Raw genomic sequence first — 17431 nt, 5'->3', positions numbered from 1 at the left:
ATATGCCGGAAAAATTCTTTAGGAACACGATGGGGTGTATTTCTCGCTTCTGCGGATGAAAAACAGGAAAAGTGCAATGCTTAATCACACTTTCCTCTTGCATTAAACTCACAATTGTGGGCGGATCATTTATTTTCCCTACTCGGGACTCAACAGGACTGTCGTTTTGCATGTAATCAGGCGGTGAACGATAAGGAGTTGACTGACATTCGTCACCGTCTAAAGAGTTGTTCCCTATAGTTTGCGTATGCGTGTGCAGATTTTCTACACAGTTTCTCAGCATTCTGACTTCGTCCACTACTTGCTGCTTCCACTCGGGAAGATCCCGTGTAAGTGTCCTCCGAATCTGTCCCAATTCAGAAACCACTGTGTCTCCAGACTTACCAGGAGCAGCTAAGATTTCATAAGTTACATCCTTGACAGTCTCCCTAAGCTCCTCCCTGACCTTCTTTTCGATAAAAATATCTTTACCCTTTATCCATTCACCGTAGTGTTCCGACAATGCCTCCGTGTGTGCTTTCACGGTGCTCTTAACCTGTTCTTCAATATTGATTGAGTCTATCTGCCTCGACAGATCCTCCACTACACCTTCAATGTCAGATACTGCATTTCTAACTGAGTTTATTTCTTTGGTAGCTGCCTGAATTTTTGTGTTTAATGTTCCAGATACTTCAGCTATTTCACTTTTCACCTGTTTCTGCATTTTCTGAATTTGATCACTGATCTTAGTTTGCACCTCACCCAAATGGGTATTTAATTCAGCCGTAATTTCTTTACGCAGATCTGTTTTGATTGTGCCTAGCTGTGTTTTTAATGATTCGCTTACAGCATCTAATCGGGCGTTAACAGTCTCATTTTGTGTTTTTATAGTCTCATTTTGTGTTTTTACTGATTCGCTTACAGCATCTAATCGGGCGTTAACAGTCTCATTTTGTGTTTTTATAGTCTCATTTACTGCGTCAAACTGTTGTTTCAGCATTTCCATTAATGCACCGAGGTCATTTGTAGCTGCAGCGGGAAGAATTTGGACTTTAGGGTCACTTTCAGACATGGTTAGTTCAGTTTCCACACGGGAACCTACCGTTCGCGATCGTAAAGGGTATGGAATACTATTAACGTCTTCACTCCCGTCTCCTGTTGTCACCTGTCTCTGTTTACTATCTGCCATTTTCGTCAGTAAATCAGGTGCTACGCAAGGCTTTCGTCGTTTGTCAGTGACGTGGTGAGTCCGCTAAGAGCACCACTCTCGCGTGAGCAACAAATGAAATTCTATCTGGCGAGAAGACAAGATGGAACCTAAACGTTTCAGACAAATGAATGAAGATGCTCTTCACTGCAAATTGCACACACTATCCACCATGTTGAAAATGTAATACAGCTATACTAACAATGGGGAGGAATAATTACTATTATCAGACTACGAAGAATTTTACTTTGAAAGATAAAATAAAGCAGATTTTCTATAGCGGGAAGGAGATAGAAAGGATGTGGATCGACTTGGAAAAGCAACGTTGCTACTGAAGCACTACACTGCGTATGCAAAATTCTGACTTACTTTTTGATGGCTTGGTTACCGCTATGTTGTCTCAGCAAATTCGCGTCTCTTTTCTTTTCCTTTCTCTCGATAATTAAACTGCGTTATCGACCAGCGTATTTTCTGTCTTACTCACAGAGAGATGATGTGTACATGAAACGAGAGAACATTTATTAACACAAGCACATAGAAAATTTTCCAAGAATCTGAACTAATTTTTGGTCAAGTCCCTGTTCGGGCGCCAAGTGTGATGTTACAAAATAGAAGTGATGTTGCTATCCAATGGAAAGTTGGAAATTGAGATTTAAGTAACTGTTTTATCAATCACAATTGGCGTAAGAATCATGGATTGACCATTGTCATAAAATATTGCATTATGAGATGTGAATAGTTTTTACTTGCGGTTTCGCGTGGCTTGAGGCAGTCTCAACTAGCGTGCTATTGATTAAGAAATTGCGTTATCGTCTTTCTAATTACTTCATGATTGTAGATACGATCATACCCGGTTGTGAAGTTATTGTTATGACAAAACAATTTCCTAAGGGACCAGAAAGTTCTTAAGGGCGCAAAAACAACTGTAACATCACACAAAAGGGAAATTCGATATTAAAGCTGATGCAAGAAGACGATAAAACAGTTTTCTTTTTATCAATGTAACACGCACATTAGACTGCTGATCTTGGTGTCTGTAATATTAGCAAAATGCATAATTAAAATGAAAATAATACTGAGGAGATAATAGGAATGAGCACTGCTAAATGATTCAGAATTCCCAGAACAAATATTTATTATAACTAAAACATATATCGTACCTTAAGCTTAATACTACAATGACGGTAGATTTTTATGTCCATATCATGTCCATTGAGCGCTCTTTTATATAGCCATTGTCCTCTTGAGTCGCTCGTGCTTCGTCACGGTAAGTTATAACAGTTCTTTACACTTCACTCAACTCAGACATACACGTTTTTATACATTTAGTAAAAATTAGATCAGACTGCCACAGATCTGCGTCCGTCTTACTTGAGAAAAACAGTACAAGTCTTTTTAGCGCTCAAGGCTTCATTTGTTCTCCAGCGAACAAAATAGTGAAGGATCGCATATCCATCCGTATTTTTCTGTTTTTATTGCCGCCCAAAGACGACGAATTACATTATCTAGAAAATTCCACCGTCGCCATGCGACGCCTTATTATATATTAATCATTCTTTATAAACAAGTATTTGCCTTCTGGCTGAAAGTATTAACTACTCGTATTTGCTGTTTTAATGAAGTCAAAAATAGCGAATATCTCAAGTTACATTTGCTGTAATGTATCTTACCTGCATGTTGTTTCTTCTTTCTTCTCACTGCTGCCCCAATCATGGCAAGCAAGTCATCCTCACTGCATTTGCTTCGTATTGCATCTCTGAAACAACAGTTAAAACACCCGTTAAACAGTACCAGGCCAACACCACACAGTGAAATGTTGGTACACTAAAAAGGAAGAAAAACTTTGCAGAAATCTTCAACAGTAATCTTGTAGTCTGCAGTAGGCAACAGCAGGATAACAAACCCACTGGACAAAAATGGGAAAGTCATGATAGAAGTTACTTTTATTTTTATAAATAAACAGGTATCTTACACAAATGCTCAAGAGTATACATAGGATCTCGGGCTGAAGAGGTGGAGCAGAAACTGACATTAGTTTTGTTGAAGAGGGAGTAGTGGAACACAACACAATTTCTTGCAAAATGAAGCCAAATTTATTGATAAACTGTTAATTAATTGCGAAGCTCACTAATGTGACCATTTTACAGTAGGTACTTACTGCTTGGAGTATATGTGACTTTTCAGGCTTGCCTGATAGATCTGTTGCAAAAACACTTTGGGTTCCCCACCAGATAACATTATGCAAGTCCCTCCCTCAATATTTCAGTGACACAACGTTTTGGCATCTTCAGGTGATGGTGATTTCCACCATCACTGCTGCAAGATGGAACTGGCAATTTCCACATGACAGCTTTGAAATTTATCATTTGGATGACTATGACCATCATATTTAGAATTCAGAGGATTTCATAGAATACCTGAAAATGCTTAAACTAGAACTTTCAGATCTTTTAGTTAGCTCAAATGTTATCATTACTTACAAAAGTGCCCTGCAGCCCTCATTAGAGGTTATTAGCAGCAAGTTTGAGAAAGAAATTGTGGTGCTGTTTAAAAATGTGCATACCTCATCCTATTTCTTATGTAACACCAACTACTTTAATCAAGTGGACAGTGTTCCCATGGGAGATCCTCTATTTCCCTTAGTAAATATCCAACATTCCTCCTTCTGGCAGAATGCTGAAGAGACATTTGTGGTGTGGCCCACATAATACAGACACTACCTATGTTCCTGCAGCATTTGCACTCGGTCCATCTAAATATTCAGTTCACTGTGGAAGTACAAAAAGATAGCAGCTTACCATTCCTGGATGTCACGGTTAGAAGAAAAGCTGACAGAACACTGGGGCTTAGTCTCTACTGCAAACTGATACACGCAGAGTTATATTTGCGGTCCAAAAGTTGCCGTCACCCTGCACAATGTGGTGGTGTCTTACACTCCCTGGCACATAGAGCACACGTGATCTCAGATACCGACAGTCTGCCTGGTGAACTGTAACACCTAAGAACAGTGTTCCAGCAGAATGTTTATTCTTGTAAACAGATTTGCAATGTGTTCTGAGCAAAGCAAGTTCAGTGTAGGGATGTAAATGAAGTTACTTAGACAAGCACTGCAAATGGCTTTCCTACCATATTTCAGCGGCATGTTTTCAAAAATAGAAAGAATCACTAAGAGAAACAGAATCAAGTGTGTTTTTTGTCTACCAGCAAAACTAAGGAATTGGTTGTGTTCAGTTAAAGACAATCTTGACCTTAGAAAACACAGATCATATATAAGATCTGATGCCATTATGGGAAATCTTATATAGGGCAGACACCTCACATTGTGCAAGAACACTGTGTTCAACAGCGCTGACAAAAATGCCACCCAGTAAATTAGTGGTAGCAGAGCACTGCCTGAATACAGGGCACCACATGTTTCCCAAGAGGACTGAAATTTTATTCTCAGGATCATCACTCTAGGATTGTGTTTTTAAGAATGAGGCATGTATCCATACGGTGGGCAATCTTACCAACAGGAATATGGAATTTTGACTAAGCACTGCCCAGAATCCAGCACTGACTGCCATGAAATTAAAACAGTAGAAACCAGATCCTCCGATGTATGACCTGATGCAGCACCTTGCAGAGAGTTAATTCAGCGTTTAACCACACGAGTGTCCAGAAGTGCAGTCATTGCCCACAACACATAAGCAGAAGGCTACTATGAATGGCATTTCCATCCAACTGGGAGTGCCTTCGTACTCCTGCTTCTAGCCTGACAAATTTCAATTCTGCTGTGCAAATATCACCAGTCACATCTTGCAGCAGTGATGACAGGACCCACCACTACCTGAAGATGACGAACAGTTGTGTTGGTGAAATATTGTGAGGCTTGCACAAAGTTATTCAGTGGAAAATCTGAGAAGATTCGTATACATTATTTTTCTGTGACGCAGGTAATGTGCAGCCAAATGTGATAATTTTCTGCATTTGCCTTTTTGTACATTTCAAAATTCCCCAAAAATTGGCGAGAAACACTGAACATATGACATAACCAGATGACATACCCCACAGCATGTGCAGCAGTCGGGGTTGAGTGTAAAGGAATGATTGAGCAGTGCAATACTTTCATTTGAGCAAACAGAGCAAATTTCGAAAACATTTTGTAAATATGATCTGTTGTAAATGTAGATGTTACAAAATTATTGTCCCTGCTGTAATCAAGCAAAAGCAGTTCTGATTTTGTGTTTTTTGCTTCTGTCCTCTTTTTGTTTACAGACATTAGTTAGTAAAGAAAACATAGGTCATTTAATGGCAATGATGCTATTCTGAAGTTTATACTCATCTACTTTTTATGCAATACGGTAGGTTTTGATTTGTACTGTACTTTGCAAGAAATCAAGGAAACTGCAAGATCGGTAAATAAAATAATAAACTTCAATATAAATACATAATTGTTAAACACAATGAAAAAATACTGCCTGCCAGATGCAAGACTCAAATCCTGAACGCCATCACTAAAGTCGCACATGTGTGTCCGTAGCCACAATGATATGAATACTTGACTTGGGTTGGGATGATCAAGTGTGACAGACCGAGAGGCTCTACCACTGCAAGCATGACAAGGTACATCATCTGGTGACATTTATCATTCACTTTTGACACATTTCCCAACATTTGTATCGTATCCAACATTTGTGATCCCATGTGTCTTGTATTAAATTACTTGTCTCAGGGTCATCTACAGTGCTTTGGAGGTTTTTAAATGTTAATACGCATCACCCTGTCTGTCTGTGTGTGTGTGTGTGTGTGTGTGTGTGTGTGTGTGTGTGTGTTTATATATATGAAACAAATACTAACAAAGAGATAGAGGGCCTGGCCAGTACTTACCTCAGCTCAGTACAGCCGATACATACACAAAACAGAACAGAAAATTGACGTATCCTAGCTTTCGGAACTTCGTTCCTTCATCAGGGAGGAGAGAGGGGAAAAAAGGGGAAGAAGGGAAAGTGGATTCAGGTTTTGCATCGGGGTCGGTTACAGGGGTGATGATACGGAGGTTAGGGGGTTGGCAAAAGGCAACTCTGGGTGGTGTGGGGAGAATATTGTCAAGGGATGATCTCATTTCAGGGCTTGACTTGAGAAAGTCATATCCCTGGCGGAGTAATTAGTTGATGTATTCGAGGCCAGGATAATATTGGGTGACAAGGGGGATGCTTCTGTGTGGTCTGGGGGTAGTACCATTGTTGTTGGGTGGGGAGGAATGTATTGCTTGGGAGATCTGTTTGTGGACAAGGTCTGCAGGATAGTTGTGGGAGAGGAAAGCACTGATATATAATATAATACAGGAAAACATTCCAAATGGGAAAAATATATCTAAAAACAAAGATGATGTAACTTACCAAACGAAAGCATTGGTATGTTGATAGACACACAAACAAACACACACACAAAATTCAAGCTTTCGCAACCCACAGTTGCTTCATCAGCAAAGAGGGAAAGAGAGGGAAAGACGAAAGGATGTGGCTTTTAAGGGAGAGGGTAAGGAGTCATTCCAATCCTGGGAGTGGAAAGACTTACCTTAGGGGGGAAAAAGGACAGGTATACACTCGCACACACACACACATATATCCATCCGCACATATACAGACACAAGCAGGGTATATGTGTGGATGGATATATGTGTGTGTGTGTGTGTGTGTGTGTGTGTGTGTGTGTAGCATACTGATCTGATCTGAACTATGCAGCCTTAAAATGGAAGTTTTTTGATCACTCCTTATTTTGCTCCCTGCCACCTTGGCAATATGTACCGCAAATCATCAGACAGACGACCTTCCTGCATGCTTCATGTTGTGTCTAGACAAGACAGCCTAGACACAATGAGAGGCAGCCGAAAGGCATGCTCTAAGTTAAAAAAGGAGGGCGTGAGGTCTGAAACAGGATACGTAATGAATGCTATAAAGAAAAGTACGTAGCTTCTGGAATACTTAACTTTAATCCATCCTTTTGGTACATCTGGAGATTGTGGTGATACAAGTGAGACTCTTTATATACATGCAATGTTACTAATGGCGCCTTGCTAGGTCGTAGCCATTGACTTAGCTGAAGGCTATTCTAACTATCGGCTCGGCTAATGAGCAATGCTTCGTCCATGTAGTCGCTAGCAAAGTCGTCCGTACAACTGGGGTGAGTGCTAGTCCGTATCTCGAGACCTGCCTTGTGGTGGCGCTCGGTCTGCAATCACACAGTGGCGACACGCGGGTCCGACATGTACTAATGGACCCTGGCCAATTTAAAGCTACCACCTAGCAAGTGTGGTGTCTGGCGGTGACACCACATTCCTCCCCTGCAAATCGGCGAATGGTCGTGTTATAAGGATTCCGCCCGCCGTGGGGAGAACCCCATGTTGACGTATGCGATGAGGTGGGGAGCCTAACAACAGGCGAGGCTGTGCCACCCACACGCGGCCATTCGGTCCAAGGGGAGCTAGGAAACACCTGAAAACCTAGTCCAGGGTGCACGTCAACATGCGGTGTATGTGCCCGTAAAGAGACAGGAGGGGCCGAAGGGTCGACCTCCATTGCGTCGGGGTACCCGACGCGCGAAGACGCCATGTGGTCCGGAGCGGGCAAGAGTTCCATGGCGGAGGACAGCTGGTCACGGGAAGCGATCGGCGGCGTGTGACTCAGGGAGGCGCTTGGTGGCTGCAGCGAAGCGTCCACTGCGGGCGGCACCAGCTGGGCAGGCGGCGGCGGCGGAGGCGGCAGCGGCGCGTCGCCATGGGGCAAAATGGAAGGCATCGTTGGTAACACCTGGGGATGAGGCGAGCCAGTAGATGGGTCCCCAGGGCGCTGACCGGATGGCACCGTCGCTGAAAGCAGACGGGGAGCGGCAGAACAGGTGCGACGACAGAGGCGCAGCTGATTGAGATGCCGACGCACCTCACCAGAGGCCCCCAAAACCAAATACATCACGCGGCCGAGGCAGCGAAGAATGTGCACTGCGAGCCAACGCCGTGAACCTCGATAGTTGCGATAAAATACAACGTCGCCTTGAGCAAAAGCAGAAGTCTGCCGCTGCACAGGAACCTGATGCGGCGGGTGCAGCAAAGACATCAAGGTTCGATGAGGACGACTGTGGAGCAACTCAGCTGGCGAGCGACCATCTCGGGGCTGAGAGCGATACAAAGACAAAAAGAGCAACAACGCGTCCTCCCGAGAATGCGACTCTTTCAACTTCAACATCTGTGACTTGAAAGTCCGGACCAATCGTTCAGCGGCACCGTTTGACTGAGGCGAAAACGGCGCGGATGTCAGATGTTGAATACCGTTGGCCTGGCAGAATGACTGAAATTCTGCGGACATGAATTGTGAGCCATTGTCGGAAACAATAGTCTGCGGAAGACCTTCAATGCAAAAGATGCAGACAACGCTTGGATGGTGGCAGTTGATGTCGTGGAAGACATCCGGACAACAAAAGGAAAATTACTGAAGGCATCTACCAGAACAAACCACCGAGCATACCAGAATGGACCAGCAAAATCGATGTGCAAGCGTTGCCAAGGGGAAGTGGCTTTTGGCCATGCAAAGACTTTCCGCGGCAGTGCGGATTGTTCTTTGGCACACGCCACGCAAGAAGAACACATATTCGTAATTGCAGCATCGATTCCGAACCAAGTACAGTGCTGACGAGGAAGTTGTTTCGTTTGCACTATACCCCAATGTCCTCGGTGAAGAAGCCGTAAAACAGAGAACTGTAACGAATGTGGGACCATGATTGTGGACTGATCATTATCAGAACGCAACAACAAAACACCGCGTCGAACAAAAAGTCTCTCCTTGTGAGCAAAAAATCAGCAAACCAACGGATCCTCGATCCGAGACTTTGACAAAGGCCATTGCGTAGCAACAAAATGCAAAACGGTAGCAAGGACCGGGTCAGCAGCTGTGGCTGTAGCTACACGACGAAAATCAATCAGAAACGAGTCGACCACGTCATCGGTTTCCGAATCAATGAACATGCAAGCAAGTTCAAAAGAATCGAATGCTCTATCCTCAGCAACAGGCAAACAGGACAATGCATCGGCGTTTCCGTGCTTAGCAGTGGACCGATACAAGATATCGTAGCGGTACTGCGAGAGGAAAATAGACCAGCGAATGAATTTCTGCGCTGTACGCGGAGGTACAGGCTTGTTCGGATGAAAAAGCGACATCAAAGGTTTGTGGTCTGTGATGATGGTAAAGTGACGACCATACAAGAAATCATGGAACTTAGTAACACCAAACACGAGAGCCAAAGCTTCTTTCTCTATCTGTGAATAATTTCTTTGCGCAGACGAGAGCAATTTGGATGCAAAGGCAATAGGGCGATCATGCGACCCATCTTTGTGCGCAAGCACAGCACCGATCCCGAAATCTGATGCATCTACCATCAACAAAAGGGGTTTCTGGGGATTGAATGGCGTAAGGCAAGTATTAGAAAGCAACGCCGATTTCAACTGGCGAAAGGCGCGTTCGCATTCCGTCGTCCAGACGAACGGAACACCCTTACGGCGTAAGCTATGAATCGTAGCTGAAATGGAAGAGGCATTGCGCAGAAAGCGATGATAATAGTTAATTTTACCCAACACACTCTGTAGCTGCTTCAAATTCTGCGGCGAAGGCAAGTCTTGTATGGCACGGAGGTGCTCTGGACTCGGATGTATGCCTTGGGCATTGATGACATGTCCCAGGTATGGTAAGTCACGAGCAAAAAACACACATTTGTCCTTCCGCAAGCAAAGACCATTTTGTCGCAATACCTGAAATAATGTTCGTAGGTGTGCTAAATGCTCGTCTGCTGTCTTTCCGGAGATCACAATATCATCCAGATAGTTCGCAGCAGTTGGGACTGATGCACAAACAGTTTGTAAATATTGCTGAAACAATGCAGGGGCGGATGCACACCCGAATGGCAGTCTTTTGAATCGGTACAAACCAAGATGCGTGTTAACCACCAAGACGCGCTGGGATTCTTCGTCCACTGGTATTTGGAAGTACGCATCTGTGACGTCCAACTTTGAAAAATATTTACCCGGGCACAGTTTGTCAAAAAGATCTTCCAGGCGGGGTAATGGAAAAGTTGCAAACACTAGTTGTGGATTCACAGTGGCCTTGAAGTCCACACAAAGTCTCAGTTTTCCGGAAGGTTTGGGCAAAATTACTAATGGTGAGATCCAGAGAGAAGCCTGCACACGTTCAATTACACCTTGTGATTCTAAATCGTGTAATGTTCTTGCAACCTCATCACGCAATGCGTGAGGAACATTGCACGCTCTGAAAAATTTCGGTTGCCCGTTGACTTTCAGTTCCAAATGTGCTTCATAGTTTTTAGCGCAACCTAAGCCCGGCGCAAAAATGTCTGCAAATTCTTCACACAGACGAGAAACACTGTCTGAAGGCACAGTCTGATTCACTGATAGGACCTGATTTACTATAGACATGTTAAACAACTGAAATAAATCGAAACCAAACAAGTTCACTGCAGTAGAAGAACGAAGAACGTAAAATGAGACAAGTTTTGTTTGTCCCTTGTATGTTGCAAGAAGGCTGCACTGTCCTAACACAGGGGATATTCTGACCTGAATAACTATTTAACTTAACATTTGCGGCACGCAACGGAGGTTTGCCCAGTTGTTTGTACGTGTCGTGATTGAGCAACGAAACTGCAGCTCCGGTATTGAGCTGGAATGGTATGACCATTCCATTAAAATCCAAATCTACAAAAAGTTTATTGTCCTGCTGACGACAAGAGCAACTGTCTCGTGCAATTTGAACTGATACAGGTACAGCATCACTTGCTAATTGACGTGATTTCCGGCGACGTCGACGCACACTTTGTGTGGGACGAACACTGTCACTGTTTGAGAAAGTGGCACTGGACGGGGTGGAATTCACTACATGAATGTCCATGGGCGAAGGTCCATGAGCCTGAGTGTCCTTGGTTCGATTCCGGCGCGAAGCAAAAGGCCTGGAATGGTTGTGATTGTCTGATCTGAGCTTTTTCTGGCAAACACTTTGAACATGTCCTTTCTTATTACAGAAAAAGCAAATAGCTTGGCGTGACGGGCAATTTTCACGCGAATGTCTAGTAGCACACCGCGGGCATGATTTTACTGCAGTTGTATGCTGTCGCGGCACACCTGGTTTAGAGCGTAGTGGCAGCTGCGTGGACGTGCGCGAGGGCAGTTTACCGGGCCGTGCAGCGCGCCCGGCGGGCTGGTTAATGTTACACACGGCTGGCGAAGTTGCAAATGATTCCTGAGCAAAGTGAAGTGTGTCTTGTCTATCTAATATGTCTATCACTTGCTGAAGGGAGGGATTAACTAGTTTCAAAATCTGTTCCCATATACGAACATCAGAAACGTTCTGTGCAATTGCATCATGGACCATTGTATCTGAATAAGGGAGTCCACATTCACACTCAAAAGCACAATCCCTTGTAAGGCCTTGCAATGTTGCAACCCACTCCCTATTAGTTTGACCGGCCGTACGTTTTGTACGAAAGAACGTATACCTTTTTGCAACTACATTAACTGTTTCCTTGAAATAGGCATCTAAAGCAGACAAAAGTTCTTCGTAGGACAGAGTTGCTACGTCGCATTGGGGAAATAATTTCACTATCACACGGTACGTTTGCACCCCTACACATGCCAATAAATGAGGCTGCCGCTCGTTACCTTGAATTCTGTAGGCGGCGAGATGAAATCCAAACTGGCGTGACCACTCCGTCCATGTTTCCTTAGCTGGGTCAAATGGCCTAAAAGGCGGTGCAACTGCGAGTTGTGGCTGCGGTAGTAGTAGAGCGGTGGCTGCCGCATCGTTGTGCAGTTCACGTTGACCCTGGACGAGCCGTCCAAGGGCATCCAATAACGCCTGCGTCTGCTGATTCTGCAAGTGATAAAATTCGGACAGTACATCTGGCGAAGCCATGACACAAGTAAATGTAAGCAATTTGAAAGAACAAGACCCTTTCCGTTGACTTGTCGCCAAAAATTGTTGTGTCTAGACAAGACAGCCTAGACACAATGAGAGGAAGCCGAAAGGCACGCGCTAAGTTAAAAAAGGAGGGCGTGAGGTCTGAAACAGGATACGTAATGATTGCTTGTGTGTTGTGCCTGGTGCAACTTTGTTTTCTTTATGGTAAATAGTGATCTATCTTTCCCTGCACACACACACAGAGAAAAAAAACTGCCAAGTCCAGCAGCTAGGGGCAAGCTGCTGGAGTTGGCAGTCATATGTGTGTGACATGTGCTTGCCTGTGTGTATGAATGTGTGTGTTTCTCTGTATCTCTTTTGCTGATGAAGGCTGTGGCCGAAAGCTTTGTGTAAGTGCCTTTTTAATTGTGCCTGTCTACAATGTAACATGTCTCCTTTACAGTAAGCAGCAATCTATGTTTTCCTATATTTTTCATTTACACAGATGTAATTAACAAATCAGAGTCTATTTATTCCAGAGAAGTGACAGTTTGTTCATGACAGTTCAGCACAAATCTGATTTTTATATACAGCAAGGCTACCTATAAATTATTCTGTGTGCCAGTGTTCATGCTGACTATAGGGATTCACACTGATCATGTGTAATTTGACACCTGGTCCTGTAAAGTTACTTCTGCTCAACGTGAAAAATTCTCCAATTCACATTTTGTAATTAACCTTAACATATCAAATAATGCACCCTTCGATATAACTGCTTATTGTTCACTTCCCATCACTCTATTCCCAATGTCAACCCAGCTGACCTCTACTTCTAATCCAAAAACCATGGTTGACTCAATGTTTGCTATTGCAAGCTATTGCTATTGCAACACAAAAGTGCCAGAGGCACCAGTAATGATATACAATTAAAAATACTAGAAAGTAAGGCACACCGGTTAGTACATGCTAAGACAAACACTACAAGTGTCTAAGACACTGCGCTCTCACACAACAAGTACGAGGTCTGAATACATTACAGTTATGATACACTAAACTGTTTCATTCACAGTGGCTATATACATACTCTCTCCCCAATAAACAGAATAGTTATAACTCAATTGTTCACAAGTGTATATTATGACTCTTGCCACAGCCACGCAGTCAGTATGCCACAGGCGTGCCATAGAAAGCGATCAGGTTCAATTCCTTGTAGAGCCGGGAAATTCTGCTCGGTGGACAGACTGGAATAGGGTACACACTGCTTGTAGTTCCAGCTGAGGAGATACTCAAGTGAGAAGTAGTGTCTTCAACTTCTGGAAGTTGATAACAGCCTGGAGAGTTGTATACTGACCCCCTAACTCTCCATAGATTTATAGTAGAGGACATCTCTCGAAGAGCATTGCGTGGTCTTCTGGGCCCAATGCAGAGTTCCTTTATCTATGTATATTGTATATCACCACTTGTACACACTCATCAGCACAGTATCATATTGTCTCTTCACGTGGCAAATTTTTATTCCCTTGTTTCCAGATCAAGACTTTTCCTCTTCATCTTCTTCGTTTTTTTTTTTTTTTTTTTTTACTATCATTACTTGTACCACACATATTCCACACGGTTTATGCTCACTCCTTCAATGATACTTCCCATCCTCCTCTAGTGTGCGAGTTGTCCCTGCTTTCCTGCGTGTTTCTTGGTTTAAACACCCTTGTTTCAAAAGAGAGTGACAGCTTAGATACAGTCTTGTCAACATTTTGTAATTTTATTTAGCAATTATTGTTTGAGCCTTATAGGCGAATGTCACAAGATATTGTCAACCACTGGATTCACTAGATTGGAATGGGGTTCATGGTAACTTATCAATTCATTTTTTAAGTTGCTGTTATCTTTTTCATCCTATCTTGGACTAGCTTTTCCATACTTCCACTCTATTTTACGTAGCCAAACAGTTATCTGCCCTTGCAAACTTGCTCCTTTACTACCAAGTTAACTAATACTGGGCAGCCTAACAGAAGTTCCAATATCCAGTCTTTCACCACAATTCACCTACACACACTTTTCACTCATTGATTTTCTTTTTTCAATGTCATAAATATTTTGCTTTCACAGACTGCTGTGCTTTGAACATAAAATTGTAGGAACATCTGCCTCACATGTCACTTTTTTTTTTTTTTTTTTTTTTTTTTTTTATTAAAGAATATGTTCCTTGCTTATTCCTATTTGCTTCTGATACATTTCCATTCTCACTTTTATTTTCTTTTGATCCATTTCTTTTTTCTTTGATAGACAAGTCAAACAACAATGGCAATATGTTGCAGCCCCCTGTGTTTCACCCTACTTACTACGAACTTACTTTTCTTAGCTTCCAATTTTATTAGTCATTTGGTTTTTAAGATACTTAAATTAATTGTTTGACCCTGTATTTTTATATCTTATTTTACCTTCGGTTGATAAAGGATTTCTGGTATGCTCACAAAGAGAGAGCTGATTTTCCCACCCCTCACCCCCCTTACCTTGTCCTGAAACAAACTTATCGCCAAGTATCTTGCAGTTTTTTTCCTATTATTAATCTCTTAGTCTAGTCATCAATTTAAAAGTGTCAGTTGTTGGTCCCATTGTCTAATAATTTGTACATTTATACACATGAAGTTCCAATTTTTATTTGGAACATATAGACTCTGATAATCATGAATCACAGTTCAAATGGCTCTGGGCACTATAGGACTTAACATCTGAGCCAAGGCAGGATTCAAACCTGCGACCGTAGCAGTCGCGCAGCTCTGGACTGAAGCGCCTAGAACCGCTCGGCAACGGTGGCTGGCGAATCATAGTTACCATCAGACGGACAGAAATACTGTGTTAACTTTAATACAACATAGGGACATAGCTAAAAATGTCTTTACATAATTTCCAGTTCTGATTACTTTCCTTTAATTTAATCTAACAAATAGGTTAGTGTAACATGATGTTGACAGAGGCAAATTATATATACTCACAAATTATTTAGCTAGAGGTATCTGGTTTGTATGTCTGGGAGGGAGGAGGGTGCAAGCTGAAAACTTCAAGAAAAGATTACTCATTTCATACCTGCTGGATTTAACTGCAGTTTATCTCTTCCATATACCAACCACATACCTAATGTGCATGGCAAACAGTTTGAAAGTATTATTCTATACTCAGCATTTGGAACTATCAGTTCCTTCATGAGAGAGGAAAGAGGGATAAGTTTCTGAAGGTCTGAAAGGTCACTCGGACTCCACAACTAATGTGAGGACAACAGGAACAAATGTGTCTATAAGAAGTTTTGGAATTTCACCTCCTGAAGGTAAAATACTGATCAGTCTGTCAGTCTTCTAGTAATTTTATGGTTTCCTCGCATGAATTTTCACTTGGACATGATTATTCTATGTTTCATCACTCACCTGAGAGATATCTCTGAATTCCCAAAGAGACACACCTTCAAATTGCCATCAGCTGTTATCGGTAAACGGTTGCACGTGCCACAGAAGTGTTCACTCATTGAGGTAATAAATCCCACACGTCCCTTGAAGCCCGGGACATGGTATGCCTGCAAAAAGAAATTGTAAGAAAATAGGTACTGCTGTTGTGAAAATACTATAAATGTGTTGCTCACCAAGTGGAGGAAGGAGAAAATGTTCATTAAGGGGAGTTTGAACGCCCTATCCTGACAATGTTACATTTAGTGACTTAACTTCCCCGTACTTCAGGAACAACTGTAGCCATTGACAAGAAACTTTTACAGGACATTAAACTATATGTTCTGAGTCTTACAATAATTGCATTTCAGCCACTGCTTTTGGAAATACAATTTTCTAATTACACAGTTAAAATTTTGTGTACCTTTTTGTATGTTATTCTAAATAATTTTATTTATACATAACATTATGTTTTTCTTTTAGTTCAGAAGACTCAGGATACATATGTCATTACTCCTTGAAAATTTGAATTCGCTACTTGCCGTAGTTTCGGAGATTTAGGGAAAAATGCAAGAGAAAATGTAAATTTTCAGGAAGAGTTTTTAAAGTTTCAATAGACTGTAACTCAATATATGCTTAACATTTTATTTTTAGTCACTCAGAAGCACCCTGCACCATACTGTATATCATCCTCTTGATCTTTTTTAAGTTTGTTTTGTTTTCTTCTTTCTGGACTCCGTAGTGGCCAACTGTGCTGCATACTCTGCTTTACCAGTGCAAACCTTGTCCATCCCTTCAAATTCTCTGATGCAGTTTGCTCCAGAATTAATTCCCATATGTTGTAGCACTTTCACGCTACCAATGTTGCCATCATTAAAAGCAATAACAGCATGACTGACCCCCACTTTAGTGTCTTCATTACAAGAAAAACATTTTTTGGTCTACATCTACATCTACATCCATACTCCTCAAGCCACCTGATGGTGTAGGCTACCTTGAGTACCTCTATTGGTTCTCCCTTCTATTCCAGTCTCGTATTGTTCGTGGAAAGAAGGATTGTCGGTATGCCTCTGTGCGGGCTCTAATCTCTCTCATTTTATCCTCATGGTCTCTTCGTGAGATATACGTAGGAGGGAGAAATATACTGCTTGACTCCTCAGTGAAGGTATGTTCTCGAAACTTCAACAAAAGCCCATACCGAGCTACTGAGCGTCTCTCCCGCAGAGTCTTCCACTGGAGTTTATCTAACATCTCCGTAATGCTTTCATGATTACTAAATGATCCTATAACGAAGCATGCTGCTCTCTGTTGGATCTTCTCTATCTCTTCTATCAACCCTATCTGGTACAGATCCCACACTGCTGAGCAGTATTCAAACATTGGGGGAACAAGTGTACTGTAACCTAATTCCTTTGTTTTTGGATTGCATTTCCTTAGGATTCTTCCAATGAATCTCAGTCTGGCATCTGATTTACCGATGATCAACTTTATATGATCATTCCATTTTAAATCACTCCTAATGCATACTCCCAGATAATTTATGGAATTAACTGCTTCCAATTGCTGACCTGCTATATTGTAGCTAAATGATATGGGATCTTTCTTTCTATGTATTCGCAGCACATTACACTTGTCTACATTGAGATTCAATTGCCATTCCCTGCACCATGCATCAATTCGCTGCAGATCATCCTGCATTTCAGTGCAATTTTCCATTGTTGCAACCTCTCGATATACCACAGCATCATCCGCAAAAAGCCTCAGTGAACTTCTGATGTCTTTCACAAGGTCATTTATGTGTATTGTGAATAGCAACGGTCCTACGACACTCCCCTGCAGCACACCTGAAATCACTCTTACTTCGGAAGACTTCTCTC

The 17431-nt window shown here is 42.3% G+C and overlaps 1 pseudogene; it reads right to left on the bottom strand.

Annotated features, from left to right (window-relative positions):
- LOC124554925 overlaps positions 1–17431 on the bottom strand; it is a 76015-nt pseudogene that overhangs the window by 31130 nt on the left and 27454 nt on the right.

The sequence above is a fragment of the Schistocerca americana genome, chromosome X, assembly GCF_021461395.2.
Source record: "Schistocerca americana isolate TAMUIC-IGC-003095 chromosome X, iqSchAmer2.1, whole genome shotgun sequence".
In the NCBI taxonomy this organism is placed as follows: domain Eukaryota; kingdom Metazoa; phylum Arthropoda; class Insecta; order Orthoptera; family Acrididae; genus Schistocerca; species Schistocerca americana.
Note: the sequence above shows the minus strand (reverse complement) of the source record. Positions and strands in the feature narration are given on the sequence as shown.